Raw genomic sequence first — 8,027 nt, forward strand, 5'->3', positions numbered from 1 at the left:
TCCAGAGTAGTAGGTATGCTGCCGAAGGTGCAGGGCTTGTGGTCAAAATCTGAAGAACCATTCATGGACTTGTCTTGTTTTGTCGAGACAGCCTTATACTGTATTCCAGGCTGGCCTTGAATTCTCTGTATAGCCTTGGCTATTCACGGTGATCCTCCTGCTTCAGCCTTTAGAACGAACGCTGGGATTATGGGGTTCATCCACTATACTGTGCTAAGCCTCACCCATCTTGGCCTTTTCTTTTCTTGTTTACTTGCTTTTAAAAACAAAAACCACAACACGGTCTTGCCTAACTCAAGCTGGCTTTGAGTGATAGTAGCTGAGGCTAGCCTTGAACTCCTTGACCTTCTGGTCTCTACCTCCCATAAGCTGAGATGACAGATATGAGCTGTCATACCTGGCTGCCACTCATCCACCCACTGACATTCTTCGGATACTTACACAGCTGTGCACCGATAGTGGACAAACATCGTTCCTGGGTAACTGATTTATTTTTATTGGTTTTGGTCAGGTGCATTGTGCCAATGGGCACACCCATGCAGAGTCCAGATGTCAACGCTTGGGTGACTTCTGTTTCTCTCCACCTTATTTACTTGTCCTGTGTGTGTGTGTGTGTGTGTGTGTGTGTGTGTGTGTGTGTGTGTGAGTGAGTGTACATATCCATGGCATGTATGTGGAGGTCAGAGGACAATTTGCTGGAGTTGATTCTCTTTTTCCACTCTGTGGGTTTCAGGCATTAAGCTCAGGTCATCAGGCTTAGTGGCAGGCACATTCATCTTCTGAGTCATCTCCACCTTAGTTTCTGAGACAGGGTCTCTCAGTGAACCTGGAGCTTGCTGTTTTAGCTAGACTGGCTGGCCAGCAATCCCTGAGCGTTCTGCCTGCCTCTACCTCAAAGGTGTTGGAGTTACAGACGTATGCCATCATGCCTAGTTCTGGGGCTTTTTTGTTTTAGTTTTAGTTTTTGTTGTTTATTTATTTATTTTTGAAACTTGGTCTCACCATGAAACTCTAGCTGGACAGGATGTTGATATGTAGATCAGGCTAGCCTTGAACTCTGGCTCCTGAGTGCTGGGATTAAAGGCACGCACCACCACACCTGCTTAGTTCTTACGTGGGTGAGAGAGATTCAAACTGGGTCCTCATATTTGCACAGCAAGCACTTTACCCACTGAGCTACTTTCCCAAGACCAATCCTGCGTCACTTAAAGTACAACTCTGAATGCCTTTAATCCCAGCACTTGGAGGCAGAGGCAGACAGATCTCTGTGAGTTTGAGGCCAGCCTGGTCTACCAAGAGAGTTCCAGGACAGCCAAGGCTACACAAGGAAACTCTGTCTCAAGTGCCCCATCCCCCCTTCTCAGTCTGCAGTGTCCTCCTCACATGCTGGCCCCAGTCTGTCCACTCTACTCAGCTACTCTGGGTCCATAATCCTAGGTAGATTGTGAACCCCTAGGGCAGAGAGTCTGTCCCAGCATGCAATGCTCCATTCTGACCGGGCGAAGATCTGATGGTACCAATTAACGTTAACGAGGCTCCTTCTCCGTCTGGGCCTGTCTGGAGGTTTTGCTAATTAATACCTCTATGGTCTCTTGGGTCCCTAGAATGAGAGGTCTGGGAGACCTGGGGAATTGTACAGTTTCATCCAAAAGGATCCAAAGGGAACTAAGGCAGGAATGGGCGATGGTAGACATTGCTGACATTTCTTGAGCAACTCATCCATGGCCGGTTCTAGCCTGAACATAGTGAGCAAGCAGTTCCTTTCCGCCTGATCCAGTAAGTAAGGCTGTTCTTCTCCATCCTTTACAGAGGAGAAAAGTGGGCACAGGTTTTAGGCCAAAGTCATAGGTGAGATAAGTGAGTGTGGCAGAATCAGGGCCACATGTAGGGCCATCTTACTCCTAAGCTTGGGTTCCCACTCTACAGAGCCTGCAGGGCACACACCGGCCACCCTTGGTTCTCAGAGTTGCTAGCAGTCTTGAGGTGTACACACATCTCTCTCACTGTGCCCTTCAACCTGACTGTGGACTTCCTGTTTCTGGGACTGTAGATCAAGATGCAATGTGGAGGTGGGGCAGGGCGGGGACAGGCCCTTCCCTCTCCATTGTGGGTTGTCCACAGTTTATGGGAGAGCCTTCGGCTTGTGCCCTCCTGGGTATAACTTCTCCCTCTTCCTCATGAACTTCCCCCACCTCCAGGGACCTGGTGTGGAAGTGAACCTAGCCACTGTTATCACTCAGCTGAGGTCTCACTCCTACGGGCTGGTCTCAATCATGAGTATGGGACCACTGGGAGAATGTGGGTTTGATGGCACTCCTGAAACCCAGGACTTGGGAGGCTGAGGCATGGGGGACTGTACATTGAAGGCCAGCTTAGGCTACATAGACATGTCTCAAAAACCGAGCAAAACTAGGTATGGTGCCTCACGCCTGCCTCCCATTGCTGGAGAGGCTGAGGCAGGAGGATTGCTATGAATGAAGAGGCCAGGCTGGGGTATGAGACTCTGCCTCAAAACAGACACCCAGAAAACAACAACAACAAAATGGATTTCCAAGAACAAAATTCAGATTTCTAGCCTTGATAGCTGGTATCAATTGGGCCTTTAGACAAACAAGTCCTGGAACCTCAAAATGGATGCATGTCAAGGGCTGGGGATTCACACAGGACAAAGGTGAGCAGAGAGTGACACTATCTAGCTGGGAGGCTTTGAAGCAGTGACTTAACTAGCCTCTAGTTCCTATCGTCAATGCAATGGTTTATTTGTGATTCTTTAAAAACTCAATTGAATTTATTACTAGTATGCACATGCAAGAAAGTATGGCCAATGAAAGCCACAAGGTGGGTGTGAAAGTCAATGTCTTAGGGCTTTATTGCTGAGACAAAGCACTGTGACCAAAAAGCAAGTTGGGGAGGAAAGGGTTTATTTGGCTTACACTTTCACACCATAGTCCATCATTGGAAGTCAGCACAGGAACCCAAGCAGGGCAGGAACCTGGAGTTAGGAGCTGATGCAGAGACCATGGAGGGGTGCTGCTTACCAGCTTGCTCCCCATGGCTTGCTCAGCCTGATTTCTTATAGAACCCAGGACCACCAGCCCAGGGGTAGCACTGCCCACAATGGACTGAGCCTCCCCCATTGATGACTAATAAAGCCTTACGGCTGGATCTCATGAAGGTATTTTCTCAACTGAGTCTTCTTCCTCTCTGATGACTGGGGCTTTTGTCAAGTTGACACACAAAACCAGCCAGTACAACTGACCCCTTGTCATCTTCATATACAAACCCGTCACTATTAAGCCACAACCTTTCCTTTCTTATTTACCCCCAAGAGCTCTGCCCTCTACAGCACACACAGCTTATCTCCTAGGCTCTGGCTGCCTCCTTTCCACTGCTGCTTCTGTCCTTGGAGGTCATGCCATGGTACTCATATCTCCAAAATTGCTGGGGTCCCTTGCTGCAACTGGGTTGTACTTTCACTGATAGCCTGTCATAGGCTCTCTTCCTGGTGCCAAGACTCAACTTCTCTGCATGACCTCTTCAGTCCTGGGCCTTCAAATATCATTGAGGCTGTACCTTCATCAGTGGCTTCTCCTGGCCTCTCACAGTGCCAAGTGCCAGCTGCTCTCCATGACCCCTTTCAAAGCCAGTCCCACCTTGTTGACTCTTATACCAGCACAAGGTACAATCTTGGCCACCTCTGGAACGCACTTTCTCTGTGCTCTCAGGAAACACTTCCTGGAAGATTTCACCTCAGTGGTGCTGGCCTCAACTGCCTCGAATTTCTTAGCTCCAGCTGACCACCATCAATTGACCCAGTAATGTAAAGGGTTCACTTTAGTAGCTCTGGTCTCTTGTTAATCACAGCTGATTCTTCAGCCTCAGCTAAACAGAACCACAGGATCTTAACTCAAAATAACAAACAGCCCCGATAGTCTTTAAATCTTCCCTCTGAAATGTCACAAGCCGGGCTGCCATCATCTGCACTACTCTAAACATTCTTATCTTCCAAGGCCCTACAGAACATCCCACCAGAGCTCTCAATACTTTTTTTCCCCCCTGAGACAGGGTCTCTCTGTTAGTCTTGGCTGTCCTGGACTCACTTTGTAGACCAGGCTGGCCTTGAACTCACAGTGATCCGCCCGCCTCTGCCTCCCTAGTGCTGGGATTAAAGGTCTGCACCACCACGCCCAGCTGAGTTCTCAATACTTAATGGCTGTTCTAATCCAAAGTTCCAAAGTCCTTCCACAATCCTCCCAAAGACATGGTCAGGGCTGTCACAGCAATACCCCACTACCCAGGTACCAATTTGTCTTAGGGTTTTATTGCTGTGATGAATCATCATGACCACAAAAGTAAGTTGGGGAGGAAAGGGTTTATTTGGCTTACACTTCCATATCATAGTCCATCAGTGGAAGAAGTCAGCACAGGAACTCAAGCAGGGCAGAATCCTGGAGGCAGGAGCTGATGTAGAGGCCGTGAAGGGGGTGCTGATTATTGGCTTGCTCCCCGTGACTTCTTCAACCTGCTTTCTTATAGGACCCAGGACCACCAGCCCAGGGATGGCATCATCTGCAATGGGCTGAGCCTTCCTCCAATGATCATTAATTGAGAAAATACCTTACAGCTGGATCTCATGGAGGCAATTTTTTTTTTCAACTGAGGCTCCTTCCTCTCTGATGACGCTAGCCTGTGTCGAATTGACACACAAAAGCAGCCAGGATAGTCAGTCACCAACTTTCAGGAGTCGGTGCGTTCCTTCCACCTTCTTGAGGCAGAGTCTCTCTTGTTTCTGTTGTGCTCTGTACTCTAGGCTAGCTGCCCGGAGAACACATAGGTGATTCCCTAGGCTGCCTCCCGTCATACTGTAAGGGTGCTGGGATTATGGATATGCTCCATCACAATGAACATTTTTATGGGGGCGTCCCAGGATTGAACCCCCGGCACCAGGCTTGCCTGACAACCACTTTTATCTGCTGAGCCATCTTTTGGGTCCTGTGTTTAGCTTTTTTGGGACAGGGTCTTATGTAGTTCAGGTTGGCCTCAAAGTCTTTATGGGTCGGAGGATAACGGTGGACTCCTGATCCTCTTGCCTCTGCTTTTCCCCCAAGCCCCCTAATGCTGGGATTACAGGCATGCACCCATACCCTAATGTTATTGCCAATAAAACGGAGATAACGATTTCTAGTCTTTGGGCTGTGGGAGAATTCAAGTACTGTGTTTAATGCCCCCAGACTCCCCAGCCAGCCGCTCTGCCTTTTGGCTGGAGCCTAGGGAGCTTCCACAGTTCATGAAACCTCAGGCCTTGATGACATACCTGATAAATAATCCACTGGCCACAGTGCCTGTGATTTTTTTTTTTATGAGCAAGAGATAATAAAGGCTGATTTTCAGTAAGACTTGGTGTTCTCAAGGAGAGCTTGGGAGAGAAGGGATCTGTAGCAGCTCAGGCTCCTGCGGGGAAATCTGTTTCAGCAGTTCCCCTCCTCCTCCCCAACGCCCCACCTCTCCCCAGCCCTGCTTCCCTCACACCCTCCCAACCCCTCCAACCACCACATCTGGATCCAACTAGGGAACAACTGGCTTTCTGTGAATGCCCCGCCTCCTCTGCCCTCAGTCCACCCCTTCAGATGATTCTCACAGGGTGGGGGCGGGGTGGGGAGTCTAGAAAGCACTGAAGTCTCTTTCCCCAAACCTCTAAGGTTAAATCTCACATGCGCAAGCACACACAAACACACACACACACACACACACACACACACACACACACACACGCCTTTTTTCCCTTCCTCCCTTCCTCCCTGTCTCCCACTTGCTCTGTCAGGGCTCAAGGTCAGAGTTGATGAGCAGCTTCTTTTCCATCCAGTGAGAAGCCCTGTTGGGCTCCAGAGTCCAGGCCACACACTGGAATGCAGAGTCACAGTGGAAGGCAACTGTAACTCTCATTAAAGTGACATCAATCCCACACAGAGAGGTTGCTGTAAATCCAGGCAGAGGGGGCATTCATCCGGGGAGAACCACAGGCCCAAAGAAAAAGCCTCTTAACTAGAAGAGCCCTTGGTGTCTGGCACTCTTAGTGGGGCCCTCCCTACCCAAGGAGGAGGTGGGAGGGAGCTAGAGCCTTCTAAGACAGGCCCAGTGCGGTGAAGGGATGTAGCTAGTGTTCCCCCTGTCTTGCTTTCTGCTCGTTTTCTTGGCTGAGGCTGTCAAGGAGCAGAGTCAGCCTGTGTCTTGGGGTCTGGTTTGGGACATGTCTGTTCATGGGCTTTTTCAGGGACAAGAGGAGCTGTTGGCTTTGGCCGGTAGGATTTTGTCAGCTTTGCTGGGAGAAATCATCTGTGGTCTGAAGTCTGGGGCTGACAGATGGCCACCTGGGCTTTGGGTTTTGTTTGTTTGATTATATATATATTATACCAGAGTATATGTATGTATGTGTGGTTTATGCACATATGGTGCATGCAAGTGAATGTGCGGGCAAACACACATACAGCAGCCAGAGCAGGACCTTAGACACCTTCCTCTATCTTTCTCCATTCTATTACCTTGAGGCAGGGCGCCTCACTGAACTGGGAGCTTGCCATTTCACCTAGACTGGTTGGCTAACCAGTGGTGAGCTCTCAGAATCAGCTTGTCTTCCCTTGGGTTACAGGCATGGTGTCCGCTCCCCAGTCTAGGGTACAGGCATGCGTCACTATCCCCAGGTTTTATGTAGGTGTTGGAGATTTGAACTCAGGTCCTTATGCTTTCAGAACCCACACTCTTACTTATGGAGCCATCTCCCCATGCCCCTGGTTTGGTGGTGGTTGTTGATACAGAGTCTCGGATAGACTAGGTTTGCCCCCAAATTCCATATAGGGCCAAGCAGAGGATGGTCTTGAACTCCTGATCTCCCTGCCTCCACCTCCCGAGTGCTAGGATTACAGGAGATGATGATGGTGTTGGCTCCAGGCAGTGCCTTGAGGACTTCTGCTGTAGAATGACCTCACCAGGACTCAGGCCTGATTTCCTCCTCTGCCCAGGAGCTGCACCTGCAGGAAAGCACTGGCTCAGGCAGACTTGCAGGACTTGCATGCAACTGCAAGTCTAAAGGGACCCTCAGGAGCTGTCATTCACAGCTATGCGCCCCTGGGGGAGGGGTGTGGTGAAGTATGACTCCTCCCCCACACTCATCTGCCTGTTTACCTAGCTCCCCAGGTGGATGTGTTCACTACTCCGTTTGGGAACCAGTGGTGTTGAGGCTCTGGTATTAAAACCCGGTTTCTGGCCTGGGGATGTAGTTGAGTCGGTAGAACGCTTGCCTAATGTATTAGTCCCTTTTCTATTGTTGTGATAGAACACTATGACCAATAGCAGCTTGGGGAGGAAAGGGTTTATTTCATCCTATAACTCAACAGTCCAGGGCAGGGCAGGAAGTCAAGGCAGGAACCTGGAGGCAGGAGTTAAAGCACAGGCTATGGAGGAACACTCTTACTGGATTGCTCTCATGGCTTCCTTGGCTCACCCAGACCACCTGCCCAGGGTGACCCTGCCCACAGTGGCCTGGGCCTTCCCACACGGATCTTTAATCAACAAAATGCCCCACAGGTCAATCTGATGGAGTTATTGTCTCAATTAAGGCTCCCTCTTCTCAGAAGACTCTATCTGATCAGCGCACTTAGCTTGACCAGAGCCCTGGGTTAGCCTGTAATTCCAGTGCCCAGGAGGTGGGGGCAAGAGAAAGAGGATCAGTGCAAGATCCTACACAGTAAGTTTGAGGCTAGCCTGGCCTATGTGAGACTTGTTTCAAGAAATAAGGACACACTTAGTTTCCTGTCCCCTTTTCCCAGGGGCCATCTTTCCCCTCATGCCAAAAGAGGCTTAGAGAGCAGGTGTGAGGAGAAAGGCAGGTATGAGCCTGAATCACATGGTCCAGGCTGAAGGGTCTAGCACCCCAAGCTGGAAATAAGAGCAAAGGGTGTGAGCATCCAGAAATAATGTTCAGAAAGGTAGGGTTGGGGGGAAAGCTGTGACTTGCCTTTGTAGGTAGTCAA

The sequence above is a fragment of the Acomys minous genome, assembly GCF_964271855.1.
Source record: "Acomys minous genome assembly, chromosome: 5".
Classification (NCBI taxonomy): domain Eukaryota; kingdom Metazoa; phylum Chordata; class Mammalia; order Rodentia; family Muridae; genus Acomys; species Acomys minous.